Here is a 14,845-nt window from a genome sequence, read left to right on the forward strand (position 1 = left end):
GACAAATGTATTATAATTAGGCCAATTATCCCCCATCAGCCTGCAGTGATAAAGGCCATTAATGAGCTCCGTCAGTGACAGCATTACTTTCTAATCTTAATCCCTTTTTTGTGGGGGGGTTATTAGCTTTAATGCCACTTGCGCAGAGATAAGTTAATTTACACTAAAATAAAATTGAAAAATAACAAGTCATGATTGCTACGTTTGAGCAGTGACTTCTAAAAGTTTCCCTCTGACAAAACTTGCTGGGGACACTGCCATCAGCCCAGTCCTCTGGGGCAGGTAGAGGATATTGGCAATTGCTCTAAAAGGAAACATGGGTATTCTTGTGGGTTATAACTAGATTTATAGTAAAGTGTGTGTGTGTGTGTGTGTGTGTGTGTGTGTGTGTGTGCATGCTATGTTTGGTATATACTCTGGTGTGCATATTGTGTGTATGTGTGTGATGTAGTGTGTATTTATGTGTGTATTCTGTAGTAGTGGTGGTGGGGTGTGTGTGTGCATGTGTGTGTATTCTAGGTGTGTGTACTATGTTTGGTGTGTACTGTGGTGTGCATATTGTGTGTATGTGTGTGATGTAGTGTGTATTTATGTGTGTGTTCTGTAGTAGTAGTGGTGGTGTGTGTGTGTGTGTGTGTGTGCATGTGTGTGTGTTCTAGGTGTGTGTACTATGTTTGGTGTGTACTGTGGTGTGTGTATTGTATGTATATGTGTGGTGTGTGTATGATGTGTGTGTGCTGCTGCTGGTGGTGGTGGTGATGCGTGTGTGTGTGTGTGTGTCTGTGTGTGTTGCATACAGATACTAGAGCAGTGATAGGTTTTCTCACTGAATCGAAAGCTCACTGTCTTGGCTGGGCTGACTGGCTAATGAGCTCTCAACAAACTCTTGACCCTTCTCTGATTCTCAGTGCAGGGGTTACAGGCAAGTTCAACCACACCTGGCCTCTTATGTGGGTGCTGGAGAATTGAGCTCAGGTCCTACACTTGTAGAGAATGCATTACTCCCCAACGAACCATGTCCCCAGTATCTGGTGAACAGGGACTATTGCTTGATGAAGTGAGTGCTCCAGGCATCTTGAATTACTCCATGTTCTGTTCTATGGGCCTTCAAGGAAACACTACAAAAAATGCCCGTCTTTTGAGAGCTGACAGTCACTCTTCAACCTGTGGTGTTAGATATATTGGTGACTGAACCTTGAACTAAGGCCTGTGTCTGCCTTGCTTAATCTGCCCTTCACAGGGGTCCCAGAACTCAGAAAATTATTAGAACAACTTCCAATCTCCCCCAAGATGTTCTAATAAAATTCTCAGATAAAGTCAACTTGAGGACAAAAAGGTTTATTTCATGTGTCTCATAGCTCAAGGACACAATCCATTATGACGGGGAAGTCAAGGCTGTAGGAGCTTAAAGCACATGTTCACATCACATCCACCACCAAAAAGCAGAGAATGATGATCTGTGCTGTTACTCAGTTCTCTCTCCACTAGTCCCGGATCCCAGGCAGAATGTTGTCACTCACAGTGGGTGGGGCTTTCCATTTCAGTTAATGCAATCAAGATAATCCCACATAGGCATAGCCAGGAATCTGTAGGAGGAGGCCACTTGTTTGTCCCAGCTGCCAAGAACCAAAATAACCATACAAAACTATATTAATTAAAACACAGCTTGGCCCATTAGCTCTAACTTCTTATTGGCTAACTATTGCATCTTAATTTAACCCATTTCTAGTAATCTGTGCATCAACATGAGGTCATGGCCTAAAAGCAAAGTTTCAGCATGTCTGTCTCTGGCAGCTCCATGGCATCTCTCTGACTCTGCCTCCTTTCTCCCAGCATTCCGTTTAGTTTTCCCCACCTAGCTCTGTTCCCCTATAGCTCTGCTATAGGTCCAAAGCAGTTCCTTTACTCATTAATGGTAATCACAGCATACAGAGGGAAACCCACATCAGAGATCCATCCTCCATCTGGTGATGCTAGATTGTGTCATATTGATAATTCATACAAACCATCATACCATCACAACTGTGAACAGCGCTAGTCTATTAGCCATGGTCCTGGAGTGAATAAAAAGGAGAACAGAGCTGAGTACCAAATATTTACCTCTTTCTCCTTCCTTCCAGGGACCCAGAAAACCAGAGACATTGAAATCCTTTCTCTCACGAACAGACATGCAGTATAATATTGTTGCATAATGGATACAAAGTGAGAAAGTGATTCAATGTATCAGCAATTTATGAAAAAAATAACTCCTAGACAAACAGAGATAAAACAAGTTTACTTTCTTAATTTGACATAAATTATCTGAGAATGATTTATAAAACATCCCTTTAATGGTTGCTTCATCACTGAACTAGAAATCAGCGCCAGACACTTAAGCAAGAGAAGTAATTAAGTGACGAGTGAGTTGGAAGCAAAGTTAGAAGTCCATCATTAACTGCCAAGGTCTCTTCTGAGAAAATAAAACATCTTTAGATAGACTGCTGCAGTTAATGGTGGGGATTTAGCATTTTTATAGACTATTGTGTCAATATACAACTGCAAGTTATATGATATTGAAAAATTGACCTTGATAATAATTTATTTAGTGTTCATTTATAGAGCAGTCTAAGTGAATGTGTAAGGGCAACACATCAAGATAATGTTGTAAATATTTTTACCCACCTCCAAATATAGTGATATAAAATATAGCCACCCCTCATTCTTTCCCCAGCTCCTGACTGCTGGTTAGCTACGGGATTCCAGCAAGGCGTGAAGTAATCTATGATTGTTGATTGGTTTCCCTTGGGTTTGCTATTCAATTCCTCCAATAGAAGTGGCGGCTTGTGAGCCAACCATCTGATTGCTGGGAATAGAACCTGGGTTCTTCACAACAGCAAAATGTGATTTTAACTGCAGAGTTAACAGTCTAGTTTCTGAAAGGACCATTTGCATTGAAATAAAAGTTGGCACGAATTTTTGTCATGTTAGTGTTAATAGAATTTGTGCTCATGGGAAACTAGACTCAAATATCACTAGCCACATAGAAAAATACTTAAAAATTGAATGAAATTATAATTAGAAACATTTGCTTTCCAACCTCAGAAGATAAAAAAGACAAAAGCCTGGGCAAGAAATGAACGAAGATTTCCGAATATCCAATGAATATGTAGAAATGTATTTGATATCATTAGTTATAGGGAAATGACAAGATATTTGGGTTGAATATAGAAGCTCTTGACAGGGCAGGAAAACTTAGAGGCTCTGCACTCTGGAATGCATAAGGACTAAAAACAATAATTTCAGAAAAGAGAGGACCTCTTTTAAGTAAGTTATAAATCCCCAACTTCACAGGGCGGGGGAGACTGATTGGCATTTACAGTATGTACTGTTCTCGCAGAGAACCAGGGTTCCGTTCCCAGCAGCCACATCAGATGACTTACAACTGTCTCCAATTCCAACTCCAGGGAGAGTGATGAACTCTTCTGGCCTCTGAGGGCAGCTTTAATCATATGGTAGACCACAAACACACACACACACACACACACACACACACAATAAATAAAAATATCCCCTAATTTAAAAACATTTTATCTGGTACATCTGCAGTATTCTGCTGATTATAGCAATGGCCACAAAAGCTCCTTCTGCTTCTTCAGCCAATAGCCTTTAAGATACCAGCTCACTTGGGCATGGACTCTGATACTATAAATGAAGCTGTAAAGCCTGTACTCACTCTCTTGCATTTTTAAAACTCGCAGTAATAAAATTTAAAAGGTTATCTTTTCCTGCTTCCTATTTTGAATATTCTATCACATTAGTGCATTGCTCCCAATTCATCTGGAACATGTCAGTTTGTATCTCCTGTATCTCTGTTGACGGAATACACTTGAAGGAAGAGACCATGGGGATATTGGTAGGCATCCTCCACTGCCTGAGACTATGCATCTACCTCCTCATTGTAACACTACCACATCAAGACAAACCTTGATAAAATTCATGGTGAATCAAGTATTGGTACATACATACTGAATTTCCTTGGTTGCCTCACTTAGTGCTTCTGATAAAGAAAGAAGCCAAGGTGGACTTCAGTGACCATCGTTATCTTTACAGCTGACAAAGTGTATAGTTTGGTCCCAGACCATGCTCCTGAGGGCCTTGTGTTCCCACAAGACTCCTAAAATTTCCATCTTGAGTGAATGTAAGAACCAAAAATACTCTAAAAGAGCTAATGGTCCTTCTTGGGAGCTGTTTCTCCAACCCTGTACTGCCATGGATAGTTTATAAACTTCTGAGAGCTTCATGAAGTGACTGTGATATGTGACTCCCCTCTTTCTTTAGTTTTACACTGGATTGTTCCTCAGTCCTTACGCCTTTTGTGTATCTCACTCTCTTTAGTGTCTGTTGACAGCTCACACAGATTTTACAGCGGATAGACCTTCTTTGCTCCCATGTCAAATCTGTTACACATCTACCTGTGTCTCTTTTGGGTCACTTTCCTCTGTTTACTTTCTGGCCTGTACCAGCTTCAGCTGGAACCGAACCACTAGTGTTCAGCCCCACTACAGTGGATTCACTGGTCATCTCTTGGTGCAGCCTAATAGCCCCCTCAATTCTGAGGCACACACAAGCATGAGAACTACTACCGTGTTCTAGAGAGCATCTTTCATGAGGAGATTCCATTTATAATGTTGGCATTCCTCTCTTTTCACAGTTTTGGCCTCATCAGCACACATCAGAAGCCAGAGGACATCTTTGTAACTTTTTGAAATTAACCATGATTGCACTTTAAAAATCAATCCAAATTTATCTTTGAATTTATTATTATTACTACGTTTGTTGTAAACATAGTTGTTAGATGAACATTCAAGTGTGCCTTCACCCGATGTTGAGTACACATAACCTATCCTAGCAGTCAGTAAACTAAAGCTTCAGTGATGAGAATATAAAAGGTGAGGGTGAACAAATTAGCCCGTGCATTCATGGCAGGGTGGATGGCAAAAACAAAAACAAGTAAAACAAACATACAGAAACAACCACACATGAATGATTACATTTCAGAGTCTTCTGTGACCAAAAGCAGTAAGCTTATGTAAGTGAAATCTTAGCTTGAAAGTGGGAAAGGTCTTTTGGGGAAGACAGCATGGGGCTAAGTGATAAAAAGGAATAAAATCTACAGAGTTCTTAGGGATAGAAAGGACGTTGCTCAGATATAAAACTGACCCATATAGTGGGAACGAAGCAGATGCTCCGGAAGATGAGGCCCTTGCTGTGTGTTTGCAGACCTCTAATCCTCATCAGCTGAATTCCATCCATTCTACGTGATCTCTGAGGAGACAGTGCTATCGATTAAGGGTTGTTTACCAGTCTTTCGTGTGTTGATGATTTATGTTGGCTGCAGTGTGAGAATAAATGGTTTCTATATCAAAGGCGAGAAAATTAAGAACTTATCATTAAGTGATTAAAAAAGAGCAAGATGTGTGTTTCTTTCAGAAGCAACTTTGAAGTATCACCTCAGTTTATTTCCACCTCTGTTGGACTTCTTAAAGCCAATATCTTGATGTCTTTTAAACCGGGCACATTCATGAACATAAACAAAAGTAAACCAAGTACCACACTGTTTGAGCAAGAATTGTTGAAGAGGAAGTACATTCTGGGTATCTGTACAAATTCTTTTTTATTTTTTTAAAAATAGAAATACTATGGGCTGTATCTGGCTTCTGGGGAAGAGGGTAAATCACTGAAAATGAGTGAGAATGGAACTAAAATTCCTTATTAAGGGTCACCGACATAGGTGCTCAGATTGGAAAGAGGCAGAATACCCCCACGCCACGTATGCAGAGGCATCCACATTCAACAAGGGTTCTCTGTTTTTTAACACAGAAACAAAGGCTCCTACGGACCTTTGCCAAAGATAATAAACACATAGTCTTCAGTTTTATAGTCAGAAACTCTACCATCACTCATCATTGTAAGAGCACAAGCCAAAGCCACAATGAAATGTCACCTCAGGGGACACACACACACACACACACACACACGGTGGTGAAGGTGTGGAGAAATAGACACACTTACTCTGTGTTGGTGAGAATGAGAAGTGGCATAGCTACTACTGAAAATGGCATCTTGGTTCCCCACGAAACTGAAAGTGTATATTGCATGACGGACTCTGTGAGCAAGGACCTTCTGTAAGAATTAGAAAACCTAAATAACTTTAGCTTTCAAAAATACTAAACATAAACTATTTCAATGCATCATTCCTTGAAATAAAATAGGCAGAGAATAAAATATGAGGATCTCTCTTTACTAAATTTATTTTGAGAATAATAGAGTAGCATAAAGGCTTTCCTGCCTCAGGGCCTTAAGGTGTTAAATTGTTACGGGGAGCATATATTTCTTTCTTTTATGCATAAGAAATGACAAATTACATAAACTTAATAATTAGTTATATGTAGGTTTTATTTATCTGTAACAAATACATAATGAAAATCTCAAGGTTGAGGAGTAGGCAGGAATTATTGGATGCTGAAGAATCAGGGGTCAGTCTGGATTCGAATCTTTTGAATAAGTTTTCACTAATCTCTCAAATGTTTCCTACTTTTAAAAAGACATTAAAGTATTCAACTTGGTCATGCAAGATGGCTCAGTGGATAAAAGTAATTGTAATCAAGACGGATGACCTGAACTCAATGCCCAAATCTTACATGGGGAAAGAAAAAACAAGCTCCCTCAAGTTGTCCTCTGATCTGTACATGACACACCAATATATGCTCTCTCTCTTTCTCTCTCTTTTTTCTCTTTTTCCTTCTCTCCCTCCTCCATATCTCTCTCTCTCCCTCTCCCCGCTCTCACACACACATACTCACATGCATATACAGATGTAATTAAGAAATTAAAGTGTTGAACAACTTCTTCCTTAGTATGGATTCTCCACAAAGGGTGCCTGAGTCATGGGTCTAGGTAGAGTTAATTTATTGGGAAGGTAAGCACAGAAATCAATATAAGAAAGATGACACAGAAAAAGAAGGAATAACATCTGGTGACAACAATGAAAATTCAGTCCTCTGAGGACTGTCCCAAGGACTGACTGTGTAGAAGGCATCTCAGCATGGTCTTTGTAGACATCATATCTGGTAGGTGACATCCAGAATCTCAATCTGCTGTTACTGAGGAAGTTGAGGTTTTTTTCTTTTGGGTCCTTAGGTTCATTTATGTGATCTCAGTGGTGCCTGAACTGGAAGATTGGGGTCTTTGCAGTACATTTGAATAGCACACATTTGATGTGGGATGTCCTTCTGTATGTGTTGCTTCACTGGTTGGTGAATGAGGCTGCTTCAGTCTATGACAGGGCAGAATAAAGCCAGGTGGGAAATCTGAACAGAAATATAGGGATAGAGTAGGTGGAGTCAGAGAGACACCATGTAGCAGCCAAAGGAGATCTCTGGAACCTTTACCGGTAGGCCACGGCCTTGTGGTGATACACAGATTAATAGAAATGGATTAATTTAAGATGTAAGAGTTAGTTAGTAAGAAACCTGACCTAATAGGCCAAATAGTGTTGTAATTAAAATAGTTTTTGTGTGATTATTTCGGTCTGACTAGGTGGGAAATGGATAAGCAGTCTCCTTCTACACACAGTGCTTGCTGTTTAGAGTTACTGTCCTCTGATTCAAGCAACTGCTATCTTAAGGAGTTCAGTTCCAACCCCTTCCAAGAAGATTAGCCCAAGTGGGCATATTGATTGCTTATACTATCATGGAGGGTTGGGTTGGACAGGAGACCTTCCCCTAAGTATCCAATTTCTCCCTACTACCTACTGTATGTAACTCTGCCTTAGTTGCACATGGTTTCTGAGAGGGGACAGAGCATATAAAAGAGATGTTAAAGGGAAGGGGCCTGATCTATGCAGCTGTTGGGATGCTTTCATGTCTGCCGGGTAAAGACTCTCCAGGTGTGGTCTATTAAAAAGAGAAGCACTAATGTCCCTAAAGTAACCCTTATTCTATGCAACTCTAAGAAGCCCCAGGTTCATCAGTTCAGTTCTTCAGGATGAAATTTGGGGATTCTGCCTCAGTTTGTTGTTTGACGACTAGGATAATGGATAGCTGTTTCTACATCTCCCTACAGGAAGGGACTTAAAAACATTTGCATGTGGTCTTTCTGCTATGTTGCCTTTGCAGTAGGTCTTCTCTCTTTCTCTCTGCCAACTGGTTTCTTTCATACTCTGTTTTTCATATAGGCTCACTGTCCATGCTACTTCTTTGCCAAGCTTGCAAGGAAAGCAAAGCTGATGGTTGCACACACCATCCCTCTGCCTGTGCTCCCTTGAAGATTGCTCCCATAGGCAGGGTAAGTGTTTTTCCCAGCTTCTGGGGATAGTTGAGGAAGCAGGATCACAGGAGCATCTCTCACGAGGGGCAGGCAATATGGACCAGAGGACACAGACCCGGAAGTGCCTCATTCCTTCTTGATTGATGTGATGGCTAAGTCAGTTAACACTTGGCATCTAGAAACCTAGAACTTGGCATTTGCTAAAAACAACAACTTGAATTTTCAACCATTACTGGGTAAAGAATCTAATTTAGCATGTCTAGGTGGTCAGAATTCAGCTCTGGCTTTTTAATTCTGATTTCTAACTCATATTTTTATGCTTTCTTTCATGAAACCTATTGCTAAATATGCCTTTCCAGTCCGGACTTATCTGTGTATACATGTCTGCATGTAATTGAGCTTCTAATTAGCATTTTGAAGGATTTATTCTGTGTGTTTTCTTAATTGAATGCAAAGAGCTTTAAAAACAAGGTCAAGTACTCTCTTTGACTCTGTGGAACTGTGTAGACCCAGAAGGATTTTATATATAGGAAGATATTTAGTACATGTTATGCCTTTTGTCATTTTTATTCATCTATTCATTTCATTGTTTGTGGTTGGATAGGGACACATTGTCCGAGAATGTGTAGGTCAGAGGACAACTTGTAGATGCCAGTTTTCTCTTTCCACCATGTGGGTTTCAGTTATCAAACTTCATCAGACATGGTAGCAACTGCCTTTACCTCCTGAGCCATTGTGCTGTCCCCATACCTACTCTGTTTTATTTCTAATTATGTGTATGTGTGTATACATGTGTATGTGTATGCATGTATGCACATGTGTATACATGCGGATGTACATGCATGTATGCACATGTACATACATGAGTGTGCTTTGTTTATACATGTGTGTGTATGCATAATTACACAGGAATGCAGGTCTGCTCAGAGGCCAGAGGCATTGGATCCCGCTGGAGCTAGAGTTACAAATAGTTGTAAGTCACCCAACTTGGTTGCTGGGAACTGAACTTGGGTCCTCAAAGAGCACTAGCAATCTCTGAGCCTCTCTCCAGCCCCCAGCCACATTATGCTTTTTAGTACTGTATTAAGTGATTGCATTTCAGCTGCTCTCACCACCGAGTTTCCCAGAATTTTAGACACAAGGTGGAGATCCACAACTCCCACTAGCATTTCAGAGCATTCCTGGTCAGTATTCAGGGTATTAATGGAAGTGCAGACATTCCAATGAGCGTGGGGAGTTTTGGTATTTATATAAACCACTGTCACTCCCTTAACTTAGGGGTAGAGAGAAAACTGGCTGTTACAGATCAGTTGGATCACTTTGAAGACACTTAGCTGGCAGCGAAGTCGTTTTGTAAGTTAATTACTGCACACCAAACAATGATTTGTGTGCTTTCCAACCTTGTGTTTAGCTTATTGGACAAAGCCTTTAGCTCCTCCCACTGTATTCATAAGTACATTTCTCCACTGGTTCTTTATCACGGACAATCTCCTTTCCTGGATTTGAGGTATGTGTCACTCAGTACAGTGTCAATATCTCTGCTTTGTTGTAAGGTAAATATGTGAGTATAATGCTGTATTCCCATGGAAAGTTCCATCAAGAACCTAGGCTGAGCTTGTCACTTGATTATATCCATTACAAGCAATGAAGGGGATGCTATTGCGGTTGTAAAGCAAAGACCTCAGAGCTCTGTTCTTTGTCCTTGATTATACCCTGAGGTTTCCTTCAAAATACCTGAAAAAGACTATAACATAGGCAATGGACTGGTGAGAAGGCTCAATGGCTAAAAGTATGCACTGCTCTTGCAGAGGACTGGTGTTTGATTCTCAGCACCCACACGTGGCAGCTCACAACTACCTGCAATTCCAAGTTCAGGGAATCCACTGTCCTCTCTTGTCCCCAAGGTTGCCTGCATTCACATGTAGATAAAAATCTTTAAAAGTTCACTTAAAAAACAACCTAGGTTAAACTGTTTAAAAGCATGGTAAAAGAGAAGGGGGTGGTTCATCAAAACACAGAAGTCCTTGTCACATGACAAGGTTACATGGATAGCAGCATCAGAAGTTAAGTATAGCTTAAATGCTGACTGGAACTCATGCTGCTTACTATGTCCTGAAGTGGCTGAATACAAAGTAATAGATAAGTTTTACATATGATGAATAATGTCACAGTGGCTTATTACAGAGTGACAGGGAGGTGAGCTACGTATTGAATAATGGCACAGTGGCTTACTTCAAAATAACAAATACAGATATAGGAAATGCTGTAATGGCTTATTATATAGCAAAAGGCACAGGATATAGCTGTTTGCTAAAGCTGCAGATGCCTGCTATACAATCACACAAACTCAACGTACACAAAAAGGAGCCCTGGTTTCATTGCGGTCTACAGGAATCACGCAGTGATATTTCATCTGATAAAGCAGAAAGCCTTCTGAATAAACCAGAATAAATGTGTTCTGATGGATGGAAACCCAGTTCTCAAGGAGCTGGGTCCACCACCTTTTGTATTTTGACTGATTCTCACCAGGAATCTCTTGTGAAGCCATACGTACACTTTCTTAGTGCAAGACTCAGCAGAGTATGGGTTAAGTGTGCACAAATTTTTCCCATGTACTGCTATATTGGGACCTCCCCCCCCACACTCTGTGGGACCGCCAATGGGAAATTCAGTCACACAGTCAATAACCTTGGTTCCCACAGTCTCATCTCTGTTCCGTTCCCTGAGATACGTTAGAAGCAACCTTCCTGCAACTCTCTTCCATTTGGCAGGACATGCAGTCAGGAAAGGAGTCTCTCATATAGATCACATTTGGGACCTTCAAAGATAAAGAAACGTCCAAGCTCAGAGAACTGCCTTTGTTTTGTGTGTATGTAAACTGGAAGCTTTACAGAATAGGAGAACAGCAGGAGAAGAATAAAGAAACTGGTGCAGAAAAGTACATAGTGGAGAATTCATTTCGCCATCAGATCTAAGTCCCATGCTTTCTGTGAGTCTTCTTCTGTACCCTGAAGGGAACACTGAGACTGGAACTCAGAGGTCCCCAATATGGTTTTAGTTCCTAGGCTTAGTACCGTACCATTTCCCTTTTATTAGAAAGTGTACATATTCTGTTCTGTGAGTGTTCACAGTAAAACAAATGTATATTTGGGGGCACAATGTGATCAAAGTACTATATGTGTGTATGAATGTATATATTTTGTATATATTTACATATATTTATATATAAAATGTGAACGGATACATTTTTAAGACCTTATAGCTGGTGTGGCTCAATCAAAAAAAACAGGAGACAGGCATGGTGGTGCAAGCTTGTACTTCAAAGCACTGGAGAGGTGAAGGCAGGCAGATCCCTAGGGCTCCCTGACCAGCCCTCCCACATGAATCAGTATTTTCCAGGTTCAACGAGAAGAGAGACCCTGCTGAAAATAAAACAAGGTGGTGAGTGAATGAGGAAGAAACCAAAGTTGACCTTTGCCCTCTATATGTTTGGACACATGCATGTAAGTGTAACCACATCCATGTATGCTACCCATAAATATGCACACACACAACACAGACACACACATGTACACACAGACACAACCTTTTAGTCATCTTCCCAAATTCTTTTGCTTTCTCTCCCAAGCCAGCATTACCTTCTGCCACACAGCAAGTCGTGTCTTTCTCTTTTCTTGTCTTCTGGCTCTTGGCACTACCATCTTTCACTTGGATCATTACAGCCAACTCCCAGGCTCTTTCTTCATTCTACTTTGATCCTCTGCTACCCAGTATTCTCCCAGCAACCATGACTTTGTAAGTCAGAACTGTGTCCTTGTCATTTCCCCAAAGGAAAATCACTGAACAAAAGATGTAGTTTTGTGCCACCTCTCAAATTTATACTGAACAGTTTTCCCATGACTCAACAATTCCATTCCTAATTATATATTCAAAATATTTAAAAATAAGTACTAATATGAGACCTAGACACTGTTCTAGTGTCTTCTGTTCTTATATACTGTAAAGATTTGTCACTTGTATTGGTTTAGTAAAATGCTGATTGGCTAGTAGCCAGGTAGGAAGTATAGGTGGGCCAATAAGACTAAGAAGATTCTGGGAAGAGGAAAGCAGAGTCAGTCATCAGCCAGATGCAGAGGATGCAAGATGAGAATGTCTCACTGTTAAAAGTACCAAGCCACATGGCTAACATAGACAAGAATTATGGGTTAATTTAAGTTGTAAGAGCTAGTTAATAATAAGCCTGAGATAATGGACCAAACAGTTTATAACTGTTAAAAGCCTCTGTGTGTTTCTTTGGGATTGAATGGCTGCAGAATAGAAACTTACATCTTCAGCCTTCTCTGCTGCTGTGATAAAACAGCTTGATCAAATTTGACCTCAGTGAGGAAAGGGCTTCCAATTCATCATTGACCAGAAGTCAAGGCAACAGTGATTGATATACTTATATCAAGTCAGTAGCAGAAAGAATAAATGTATCAATACTGCTGCCTGATTGCCTGTTGCCTATGCCTTCTTCCCTTCCAAACAGGTTAGCACGCAGCCCACAAAATGGTACCTCCCACATTCAGGATGAATCTTCCCGCCTCAGTTTATAACAAGACAACCCCATATCCATGACCATAGTCAACCTGATGTAGATGATTCTTCCTTAGGACTGTCTTTTTAGGTGATTCTAGACTGTGTCTATTTGACATTAAAACCATCCCAAAAGTCCACAACAGCAACATGCACACTAACCAAATGGTGAAAGTAACTCAGATGTCTCTCAATATCAATATTCAACTGGGTTAATAAATTATGGTCTACCTGCACAATGGAAACACTCAGCAAATATAATATACACACAGCAAACATACAAAGAGTTATCAGCAAGCCACTTGTGAATGGCTGACAATGGCACTCTGAACTCAGGGGAAAGGCTGAAGCAGAGATTCACACTGAGAATCTACTTGTGGATTCTTTTTCTATCTAAAACATTTCCTCTACTGTTTACTACCTTTCAGATGAGTAAATTAATTTGAAGTTCTAATTTGGAGGATGCACTGTTCTTTGCATGGACTATTTCTTCTTGAATTTTAAAAATATCTTACTCAAAGAATTTATTTCCCCTCCTGGGGAAGTTCTTGTATGTAACAGTATACACAATACCTTCTACATCTACAGTGTTTAGTGCAGCAGAGCTGAATGCTAATCATCATGCCAGTCAGAAGCACTCCACAGAGAGGCAACAACAGATTTCCTCCTCTTTTTATAACCACTTGCTGCATACACATGTACATGGAAGAACTATTGGTACAGAGTAACTAAAAGACTTACTTTGATGATTATTTCATTACTTTTAAATACTTTAGAAAGAACTAATAGAACACTCATTATTAAAGTTTCAAACATATGTAATGTATAAACAACAAGGATTTTTAAGGAGACAGTGATTATTACCTTAAGAAAACATGGAAAATGAATAAGACATCTGAGCAAAAGGGCAAAGATACCTTGTCACCTATCTCTAGACATCTGAAAATATTTGAATAACTGACTGGATAACTTAAAAATTTTAAATTATATTTCTTTATCATGTCTCTGTGTGTTTGTGTATAGGTGTATCTGCATGCACATGGGTGCATATGTGCAAGTCATAAGACAACTTAAAAGAGTTGGTTCTCTCCCTCCAGCATGTAGGTTACAGGAATCGAGTTCAAGTCATTAGGCTTGGCAGTAGGTGACTTTAGCTACTGCCTTTACATCTTGCCAGCTCCTAAAGGCTGACCTTTGAGATAACAATATGCCATGAGATAAATACTTGATAAACAAACACAAGAATGAATAGAGTAGCTTTAGTTTATGTTCTTTGACCAGAGACTTAGTTCTCTCGAGTGCCTTCAACAGCCAGCTCTGTGATTTGAGTTCCATTTAGAAGCTAATGCCTAATACTCACTTATCCACCAATTTCTGATCTGTCCACTTGCTTAGATTTGTACTTGCTCAACCACTGAACCAGTGTTTATTGAGTTCTGATGGTTTGAGGCACGGTTTTGTTTTGAGGGAACCAAAGAGCATGAAATAACCAAAGACACTGGCAGATGTCACAGCATCTGCACCATGTCACCAGTCAACTCAGCCAGTCCCCAGCTGGGGAATAGGGCCAACTGTCAGAACAGGGACATGTTGGTCTTCATCTGCAGAGTGGGAATACATAGGTGAGGAAACGTCTTGAAAGGGAGGGAATATATGAGGCAAGGGAACAGTAAGGACAGTACAGAATTCAGTACTTTGTGGGTTAAAAAAGGGTTCATTAGGACTTTGATAGGAAACCTAGAAGGATTTAAGATTTAAGCATGCATCTTCTGATATAATTCAAGAGTTTTGCAAACTGTATAAACTGTGAACTTGATACAGAAGTCTTGTATCTTGGTTGTAAAGAACACCAACGACTAGAAATAAGGAACTACATCTGATTACTATTATTGCTTTTATAGGATATTGAATTTTTTACATTTCTAAACTCTTGCTGCCCCTATATGCCCTTATAGACAAGCTG

This window comes from Arvicola amphibius, chromosome 3 (genome assembly GCF_903992535.2).
Source record: "Arvicola amphibius chromosome 3, mArvAmp1.2, whole genome shotgun sequence".
Lineage (NCBI taxonomy): Eukaryota > Metazoa > Chordata > Mammalia > Rodentia > Cricetidae > Arvicola > Arvicola amphibius.